The following is a 10,460-nucleotide window of genomic DNA, read 5'->3' as shown; positions in this document are numbered from 1 at the left end:
CCATGTGCGAGATGCGGTAACCAATCCGAGTGGAGCCTTGGGTCACGGCAGAAAGAGAGGGAGCTTCGGTGGGGCCACTCTGACTTATTCGGTTTAAGGGCTCACTGAAGTCTGCAGCGTCTGTTCACCAGTAGGTGCGGCTGCAAGCGGGTGTCTGCTTGGAGCAAGCGGCTCGCTATATAAACGTGTATTTGGTTGCGAAACCACCCCCGTCCCAGCAATGGGTTGTGCGCTGGGTTTGGGACCCGCCACGTAAAAACCACTTCCAGTGAAGAAGCAAGGCAAAGCGTCGGATGGGACCCTCCCCCCCCCTCCCCCCCCTTATGATGACTATCACGGCAAACGTTTAAAGGACTACGATTTGAGGGCATGCACCTGGAATGTCCGGACTCTTAATTAGGGATTCAAACGATGCATCGATGTTGTTGAAACATCGATAATATCGGTTCAATTTTCGATGTTTGCCATCGATGTTTACAATTTACTAACATCGCGAAATTGACGATACATCGATGGAAGTTTTACCGATGTTTTAAACATCGACTTTAAGGAGACTCTCCGACTTTCTTTCGGTGTGTTTGACTGACCTTAAATTTATTATTCATTCAGAATTTTTTTGTTATGGCCTTATAACAATTATATTCAGCCGTTTTTTATAAAAATGTTATTGAAAATCAACAAAATTTACAAAAGGTAGAAGTTATAGCTGTTATTTCGGAGATCACCACTTCACCTCAGTGACCGCGGTTGTGATTAGTAGATGTGGTGATCTCCCAAATAGCAGCTATAACTTCTTACATTTGTAAATTATTGTTGCTTTTCCACAAAATTTTTCATAAAAAGAGGCCCCAAGCTCAATAAAATGGTTGGATTCATTCTGAATGCTAATTACCTAGCCGTTAAAACATAACCAAACACGCCTTAGAATTTCAACAAGATAAGGCCTAGGATCTTTAAGCCCGAACGAACTTACGATGGTATGCATTTTGATTCTAATAATAGAAAGGGTATAGAACGGATAATAAAATACAGGAAAATACATTCATAATTATTAAAGTATTCAGTATTGCTTTAAATTTAACTAGAAATTAACAAATTGCAAAACATCGGAAACGATCGATATATCGATGTTTCTCTGGCGATGTATTTTAGCCTCGATGTTCTTTTCTCCGATGCATCGAAGCATCGATGTATCGATGTTACTGCTCAAAATTTGCATCCCTACTCTTAATGGGGCAGGTGCCTCTGCCCGGCTGGTTGATGTCCTCGTAAGGACAAAAGCTGACATCACCGCCATCCAAGAAATGCGTTGGACGGGGCAAGGAAAGCAATGTCTGGGGTCTTGCGACGTCTACTACAGCTGTCATGTAAAGGAGCGCAAATTCGGAGTTGGATTTGTGGTGGGAGAGAGACTCCGTCGCCGAGTACTGTCGTTCACCCCGGTGGACGAGCGTCTAGCCACAATCCGCATCAAAGCGAGATTCTTCAACATCTCGCTCATCTGCGCCCATGCCCCGACGGAAGAGAAGGATGAGGCATCCAAGGATCTCTTCTATGAGCGCTTGGAGCGCACGTACGAGCGCTGCCCCCGTCATGATATCAAAATCGTGCTTGGCGACTTCAATGCCAGGGTGGGCAAAGAAGGGATCTTTGTTGGAACCACCGCCGGAAAATTCAGCCTCCACGAAACGTCCGACAACGGATTGAGGCTGATCGACTTCGCCGGGGCCCGAAACATGGTAGTATGCAGTACTAGGTTCAAGCATAAAAAGATCCATCAAGCTACCTGGCTGTCTCCGGATCGAAAAACGAGAAACCAAATCGATCATGTTGTGATAGACGGAAGGCACGCTTCCAGTGTTTTAGACGTACGCACACTCCAAAGCCCAAACATCGACTCGGACCACTATCTTGTTGCAGACAAGATACGCACACGCCTCTGTGCAGCAAAAAATGTGCGCCCAAATATGTAGGGAAAGCTTAACGTCGAAAAGCTGCAATCACGACAAACAGCCAGTGCTTGCGCTACTCGACTCTCACACCTGCTCTCAGAGAGCACTCTTCAACAAACCGGCATATGCGAGCATTGGAACCACATTTCCCGCTCATTAAGAACCGCCGCCGAATAAGTAGTCGGATTTCAGTGAGCCCGAAAGAACAACTGGTACGATGAGGAGTGTCAGGAAGCTGCAGAGAAAAAAGATGCCGCCTACAGGGCCACGCTGCGATCGGGCGCAACGCGCGCTATGTGGGACCGCTATAGGGATCTGAAGAGGGAAGCGAGACGTATTTGCCGCACTAAGAAGAGAGAGGCGGAAATACGTGAGTTCGAAGAGTTTGAAATGCTGGCCAACAGGAAGAATGCCCTAAAATTTTACCAAAGAGTTATGCGACTTACGGAAGGTTTCAAGACCAGGGCGTACTCCTGTAAGAACAACAATGGTGACCTAATAACCGATGTCCAGAACGTACTTAAATTGTGGAGGGAACATTTCTCCGCCCTACTGGATGGTAGCAGCACGGAATGTTGTAGAGAAGAAGAACCCGAGCCCGCAGACGATGATGACGGATTCGACGTTCCACCGCCTGACTATGACGAGGTACGAATAGCAATAACGCGGCTGAAAAACAACAAAGATGGTGGAGCTGACAACCTGCCATCTGAGCTATTCAAGAACGGCGGCGAGGAGTTGATAAGGTACTGAACTCTTGGTCAGAATATGGTCAGATGAACGCATGACCGACGAGTGGAATTTAAGTGTGCTCTGCCCAATCCACAAGAAAGGTGACCCCGCCATTCGCGCCAACTACCGCGGGATCAGCCTTCTGAGCATAGGTTACAAGGTCTTATCGAGCGTATTGTGTGAAAGACTGAAGCCCACCGTCAATGAACTGATTGGACCCTTTAAGTGTGGCTTTAGACCTGGCAAATCCACCATAGACCAGGTATACAATACGCCAAATCTTGGAAACGACTCTCGAGAAAGGATCGACACTCACCACCTATTTGTCGACTTTAAAGCTGCTTTTGACAGCAAGGAGTAACCCATATACCATTTTACGTAAAAATCAAAACCCAACAGTATTCTACATGTTAAGTGCTATGCGTTGGGTAACCACTTACACGCAAATCCCATTTAACAGATTCTTGTGTGACAACTCTCATGCAATGCAAATTATGCATAACTGGGCTATTATGTTTATTAGATGTAAAACACGAAGCCGCTACTGCGCGCCTTTTCGCCTAGCACTATTCTCTTCACTTTCACCGTTTTCTCCTTAGTCAAAGTATATTTTCATTTTATTTAATGTGCTTGAACTAGTGTCACTATCACTTTGCTATTTAGCAAAATTCACTTTCCGAGTATATATATGAATCGGTATTTGCATTTGAAATCGCGTTAAGCTAACTATAACACGACCTTTCACACCCATGCAAAAAACCTTATTTTATATGGCGAAACAACGCTAAATCAAGTGGGACGTGGTCCGCCCTTTTCTTCTGATTTTAATGGTATAAACATTTTTTGGTGCAAGCTTATGTATATTTACGGGGCTATGGAGGAGCAAAGTGGGAATTTTCGAAAAACGGGCCCTATTCTGCACTTGTGCGATTATGTGCATAAGTTCAGAATACGGCCCGTTAAGCTAGAAAAAAACTAAAAAGTGTGCGTGGTCCGCCCTTTTTACCTTCCTTTTATTAACTCGGGATGTAACTATGTAATATTGATGCGCCTCAAAGATGCAGCGATTTCTATTCACAAGTTACATACCTGATGACAGTACGAATGGCAATTATAATAGGGAGGTTTTAGTTTTTAAAACTATATTTTTATTTCTGATTTTAATGGTATTAAAATTTTTTGGTGCAAACTTATATTGCAGGTGCTATGGAGTGGCAAAGGGGGAATTTTTGAAAAACGGGCCTTATTTTACACTTGTTCCCAATGACCCTCCGTCCGCCTGCCTAAAAGTAAAATAAAATAAAATCTTAAAACTAAAACTTTCGGAGGAAATCAGATAAAGCATACATTTGTTAAACTTTCGTTTACCAAATTTGCTCTCATCTATCCCGGTGAAATCTTGGTGGTCCAAATGGTATATCACCACCGCCCGCGGCAGTAGCTATACCAGTCAGTAATAGTGGTAGATTAGGGAGTTGCAGAAGTCCTGCCGTCAGACTGTTTCACGGTTAAAATTTTCCACGAAGCAGTACATAAGGTAATACACATGGGGGACACTGATTCGTGATAGCTCGAACCACGTCGAAGCCGCAACGGAAACTCGGGTTTCCCCTACGGCATACAAAAAAGCTGAATTTTTTTTCTGAATATAATTGCTTATAAGTTATTTGTTGTTAAAATTTCTTAAGTCATTCCACTTGAATTCCTTATCAAAGAGTGCTTTTGCCACATAATTTCATATATATAAATGCACATAACACTCTGGCTAAAGAAACGTAGCATTCCGGATAATCACACAGCCGGAATAAACAGCATGCGTATGAAATATACTGTGGTGAATACTGCGGCAACGCGAAGTGTACAACGAGAAACAGGCAGAATGTACGAGGAATGAAGTAGAATGTTCCACAAAGAGAAACGTCAAGTTGGATAAACACTGCGAACAGCGAAAGAAAGAGAATGAGCGATAAACTTCAGAACATTCTAGAGTTTTCATGAGTGCGAGCGCAGGTATATAAGAGCCACCATACAGAGGAGTGAGGGAGTTACAAGTCAGCAAGCTACAAGTAAAGTGAATTGCGAATAAGCAAGTTTAATTGTGTTAAAAAGTTTTTTAAAGCGTTGTAATTGCTTTAACGAGTATTGTAAAGTGTTTTTACTGTATTAGCGAGTATTGTAAATTGTTTGTTGTATAATAAAGTTAATTGTACTACAATATGGGCATCGTGAGCATTTATTTAACAATCCGGCGATACGAGCCGTAAGATAGTGGGATTGTTAAATAAATCCCAGAAGAGAAACTTCCGAAAATGGCAAAAATTCAGGATCTAAAGATTGAGGAACTCAAGCAGGAGTTGGAGAAACGAAATTTAGCAACCTCCGGAAGAAAAATGGAGTTACTATCACGGCTGCGAGAGGCTATGGGAGCAGAAGGCATCGTCATCAACAGGTATGGACATGAACACATTATTAGCCGCCATATCTCAGATGTCATCACAGCTGTCGTCCCAGCTGGAAGCACAGCTTGAACCACAAAGGTCGCAGTTGTCGTCAGATATTTCATCGCAGATACAAGCGCTGGAGACACGTATATCCTCAGCGGTATCAGCGCAGATGTCATCCCAACTGGAAGCACAGGATGCAAAGGAAATGCTGAAGAAGCTAATCCAACTGCTGGGCGGGAAAAAGCATGGCTCTGGCAAACGTTTTAAATGTGGAAAGCCAGGCCACTTCGCCCGCGATTTCAGGGAAAGTTCCAGTGCGCTCAACAATTCAGCAGGACGCAAACGCAGGGCTGAAGGAGACGAATCCAACCCCAATCAGTCGTTAAACTAAAACGAGCCAGCAGCAAGGGGCGCGCGCTGGCTCACGCAATTGAATGCCTCATAATCCCCGTCATTTTGGTCAATTGGCAGAAAAGCGAGCAACGTTACGGTTGGTGGATATGTGGACGGACATGAGCGAGTACTAACTGTGGATACGGGCGCATCACATTCCATCAATCGATCTGATTTGGTCACTAAAGAGGTAAGGCCATTACCTGGAGCAAGGTGGCAAGTGGAGGTAAGTGACGAGTACAAGGAGAAGACAGCTTTCAGCGTTGGAGATGGTCTTTGGCAATTCACGGTGATGCCCTTTGGATTATGCAACGCTCCTGCCACTTTTGAAAGACGTAAGGACCATGTGCTTAAGGGACTGCATTGGAGAACATGTTTGGTGTATCTAGACGACATTATTGTGTTGGGTAAAAGCTTCGAGGACCACCTGAAGAATTCGGAGGAAGTTTTCCAGAGGATAGCTGGCGCTGGTCTGAAGCTAAGTCCTAAAAAGTGCTAACTGTTCAAGAAGGAGGTGAACTACTTAGGGCACAAGGTGACAACGGAGGGCGTCTTTACTGCGAAGGAAAAGGTAGAAGCAGTAAAGGATTGGCCAAGACCCAGGGACCTGCATGAACTACGAAGTTTTCTTGGGCTATGCACCTACTACCGCCGATTTGTTCCGAATTTCGACAGCGTTGCTAATAGCCTTCATGAGCTCACTAGGAAGAATAGAGCCTTTGAGTGGAACAACGAACAGGAGGAGGCTTTCCAAGCTCTGAAGGAACGGCTATGTACTGCACGGATGCTAGCGTATCCCGTTCCAGGTGCAACGTTTATTTTGGATACGGATGCTAGTGGTTATGCCNAAAGAGATACAGGCTTTTGTGAGACAGCGAACTCAAATTATGAGTGACAAGATGAAGGCCAGGTATGATAAGGCAATGAACTCCGAGGGTACCCAGAGAGAGATTTAGTGTTGCTGTACAATCCACAACGGAAGAAAGGTTTGTCCCCAAACCTACAGTGCGGCTGAATGACGTAGCGTATCGAATCCAGACCGTTGGGAGACCAAGAAACAAGATGAAGGTGGTCCACTTGGAAAGGCTTGCAGCGTTTGGAACAGCGAGTGTGTCTGACCGGGACGATCAGACTTAGGTGGAGGGCAGTGTGGCAAATACTGCGGCAACGGGAAGCAACGAGAAACAGGCAGAATGTACGAGGAATGAAGTAGAATGTTCCACAAAGAGAAAGGTCAAGTTGGATGAACACTGCGAACAGCGAGAGAAAGAGAATGAGCGATAAACTTCAGAACATTCTACAGTTGCCATGAGTGCGAGCGCAGGTATATAAGAGCCACGACACAGCGGAGTGAGAGAGTTACAAGTCAGCAAGCTACAAGTAAAGTGAGTTGCGAATAAGCAAGTTTAATTGTGTTAAAAAGTTTTGTAAAGCGTTGTAATGGCTTTAACGAGTATTGTAAAGTGTTTTTACTGTATTAGCGAGTATTGTAAATTGTTTATTGTACAATAAAGTTAATTGTACTCCAATTTGATCATCGTGAGCATTTATTTAACAATCCAGCGATACGAGCCGTAAGATATTTGGGAAATTCTACAAGGTTTCTAGGATAATCGTAACAATACGTTAACATATCATCAGGAACGTTCTAAAGAATAAGTAAACAAAAAAGTTTATTCCAAACGTTCAGAATGAATAAAGAAATGCAGCCTCTCCTAATAGTTTACACACTTTTATTTTATTTTATCTTTTTATCTTGTATATAAATCACTTTTATTAACTTGTAGACTACATTAAGTTGCACCCATATTTACAATAACACATGGTTGCAAACTGACACATAAGGGTTATAAACCCTAAGTGCGGCCGAAGGCCCCCTACGCAGAAAGGTGTTCCCTGCAAAATGTGTTCAGCCCCTCTTCTTCGGCAACACGGAAAGGAGGATTCTACTAAGTGAAAATTCCGAATTAAAAATCCGCTTTTATTATTCAAAATTCCTGTCTGGCAGCACAAGTTTGATGTTATTTTGCTATCTTATTCATCGTTTATACGAAAACTTTACCAACAAACTATATAAAAACTATAGGGTTGCTAGAAAAAAGGGGGGTATTTTTGAAAACAGGGGGTTCTATTCTACCCCCCCTCACCCCACTCATACTAAAATTTTCCAAATTTAACCCGAGCCCAAATACTTGTATAGCTAAATTCAGTTCAGAGTTCTCCTGGTTACTGTTGTTCCGATACGAGTAACTACAACTAATTACTCGATACTTTCTTCAAGTACTGAGTACTTTTTGTACTCTAATCCTTGCCGCAAGTACTTAGGTGTGTATCGAGTACGCGATTAAAGTATTACTTGCTTTTCCAAAAATTCTGAATTTCGGTTCTGACAATATATGAATCATGCTGTTGTGGTTTTGGCACCACGTTAAGTTGGCTAATAAAGAAAGTGTTAATTCCTGCTTTCCCGTACTAGTCAATTATTAAAATTTTGCAAGATTTACGGCTTCTCTTTAAGTAGGTTTTGGCCGAAAGTACTCGAACAAACTTGTGGCTTCTTTTTCGGTAAGTTTTGGTCGGACCGATTCTGTTTTTCTTCACATGACATAAGTATTTACAATGAGTTCGATNTTTGCTCGCATTGCGGCCAATTTGTGGGACGGAGATTATGGGCCCCTCAACAACTGGAGCCAGCACGCGGCCTTTGCTGCTGGCTCGTTTTAGTTTAACGACTGACTGGAGTTAGATTCGCCTTCCTAAGCCCTGCGTTTACTTACTGCTGGACTGTTGAGCGCACTGGAACTTGCGCTGCAATCGCGGACGAAGTGGCCTGGCNTTACGATTTTCCTTGAAACCTTCAGGGATTTCCCAAATATCGTTCAGCTCGTATCGCTGGTCTGTTAAATAAATGCTCACGATGACCAAATTGTAGTACAATTAACTTTATTGTACAACAAACAATTTACAATACTCGCTAATACCGTAAAAACACTTTACAATACTCGTTAAAGAAATTACAACGCTTTACAAAACTTGTGAACACAATTAAACTTATAGCTTGCTTATTCGCAACTCACTTTACTTGTACCTGACTTGTAACTCTCTCACTCCGCTGTGTCGTGGCTCTTATTTACCTGCGCTCGCACTCATGGCAACTCTAGAATATTCTGAAGTTCATCGCTCATTCTCTTTCTCTCGCTGTTCGCAGTGTTCATCCAACTTGACGTTTCTCTTTGTGGAACATTCTACGTCATTCCTCGAACATTCTGTCTATTTCTCGTTGTTCGCTTCGCGTTGCCGCAGTATTCGCCACACTGCCCTCCACCTAAGTCTGATCGTCCCGATCAGACACACTTGCGGTTCCAAACGCTGCAAGTCTTTCCAAGTGGACCACTTTCATCTTGGTCCTCGGTCTCCCCATTGTCTGGATTCGATGCACTGCGTCCTTCAGCCGTTTGGCAATCTTAAACGGATCTTTCCAGACACGTCTTTGCTTGGAGGTGAAGCTTTTCTTCTGCTGTGACATGTACAACCACAATGCGTTACTGGACATTGCTTCCGGCTTNGTCCACTTCCACTCGATGGGCTTTGTCGGCTGGTCTACTTAGGAGTGCTGCCGTTTCACGTGTCTGAGCATACGAGACAGTTTCAGCAAATGTGGGCTTTGGATTCGCGTACGTCCCACATTCCGTTGATGAACCTCTGGATCTTTGGCAGCGATTCTCCAGCTCCATCTAGTAGATCTGTCGCCTGTGCTCGCTACCATAGCGTCTTTCCACGGCCCCCATCAATGCATCGTAATTGTTCATTTCACAGTCGGGAATAGTCTGCAAGATTTCCGCTGCAGGTCCTTTTAATGCAACGAACAGATCAGCGGATTTATCCTCCATGCTCCAGTGATGTTTTGTAGCTGTCTGCTCAAACTGGAGCTTGAAGACCTGGAAAGGAATAGTGCCATCAAAGGATGGAGTCTTTACCCTATTTAAATTTAATAATTTAAACCTTATAACCATTCACGTGTTGCATTTTTGTATTCACGTTGCTGATTTTTTGTATATAATTTCATCTCTTCATAAAACTATCAAGATTTGCCTATGCATCCGTCGGCGTGTCCTTGGAAGTATTCTTTGTGCAAAATTTTTTTACTAATTTCACCATTTTGAAAAGTGTTTTTGCCTCAAGACATCGATTTGTACGTCACTGTCACTTTTGATTGTTATTGCACTGGCTACTTTTATTAACACTCCTATTCTGCAACTCTTTCGTATTCGGATTTTTGAATCGTAGAAATAGTATGCTGCAATCCGAATCGTATCTTCGATCTTTCGAAATTCGTAACAATGGCATGCCTAAAAACGAACGAGGTTGCTTTTTTGCGTAATTTTAATTCTGTGTCGGAGGCGAGATAAAAGATGTAAAGCGATGTGTGTTTGCAGGAAATAGTAGTGGTGTTCATTTAAACAGATAAATTTGCTGTTCGCATATACGTATATTTTTATCCACTGCTTTATATAAACTAGTAAAAAAGAATATTTGTTGCCCCTTATCGAGAAACTTGGGTCCGGTTTAGTTATTTGTACAATAATTTTCGGTTGTTTTGTTCAAAAGCATAACCCGAATCCGAAAGCTTTAACATCACGTGTAACCAAAGGATTAAAATAGTATTTAAAATAAATGTATCGAATTTCCGACCACTAGTTTATTAATAAATTCGGTTTGCACTATGCACTTTTTTGCAAATTTCGACGTGGGTTCTGCGCAAAAATACTGTGGATGGCGTAGCCGGAGTGATATGCACAAGAAGTGTTGTATACCTTTGATATGCGGAAGCCCGTCTTCTCCGGCAACACAGAAAGGAGAATTCTACTTAGTAAGGGTTATAATCCCTAAGCTCGGCCGAAGGCACAAGCAATCGCAACAGGTGGTGGACCTAACAAAG

The sequence above is a fragment of the Rhagoletis zephyria genome, unplaced genomic scaffold (assembly GCF_001687245.7).
Source record: "Rhagoletis zephyria isolate East Lansing unplaced genomic scaffold, Rhagoletis_zephyria_1.1 Rzeph_scaffold_00160, whole genome shotgun sequence".
In the NCBI taxonomy this organism is placed as follows: Eukaryota; Metazoa; Arthropoda; class Insecta; order Diptera; family Tephritidae; genus Rhagoletis; species Rhagoletis zephyria.
This window is presented reverse-complemented; position numbering follows the sequence as displayed.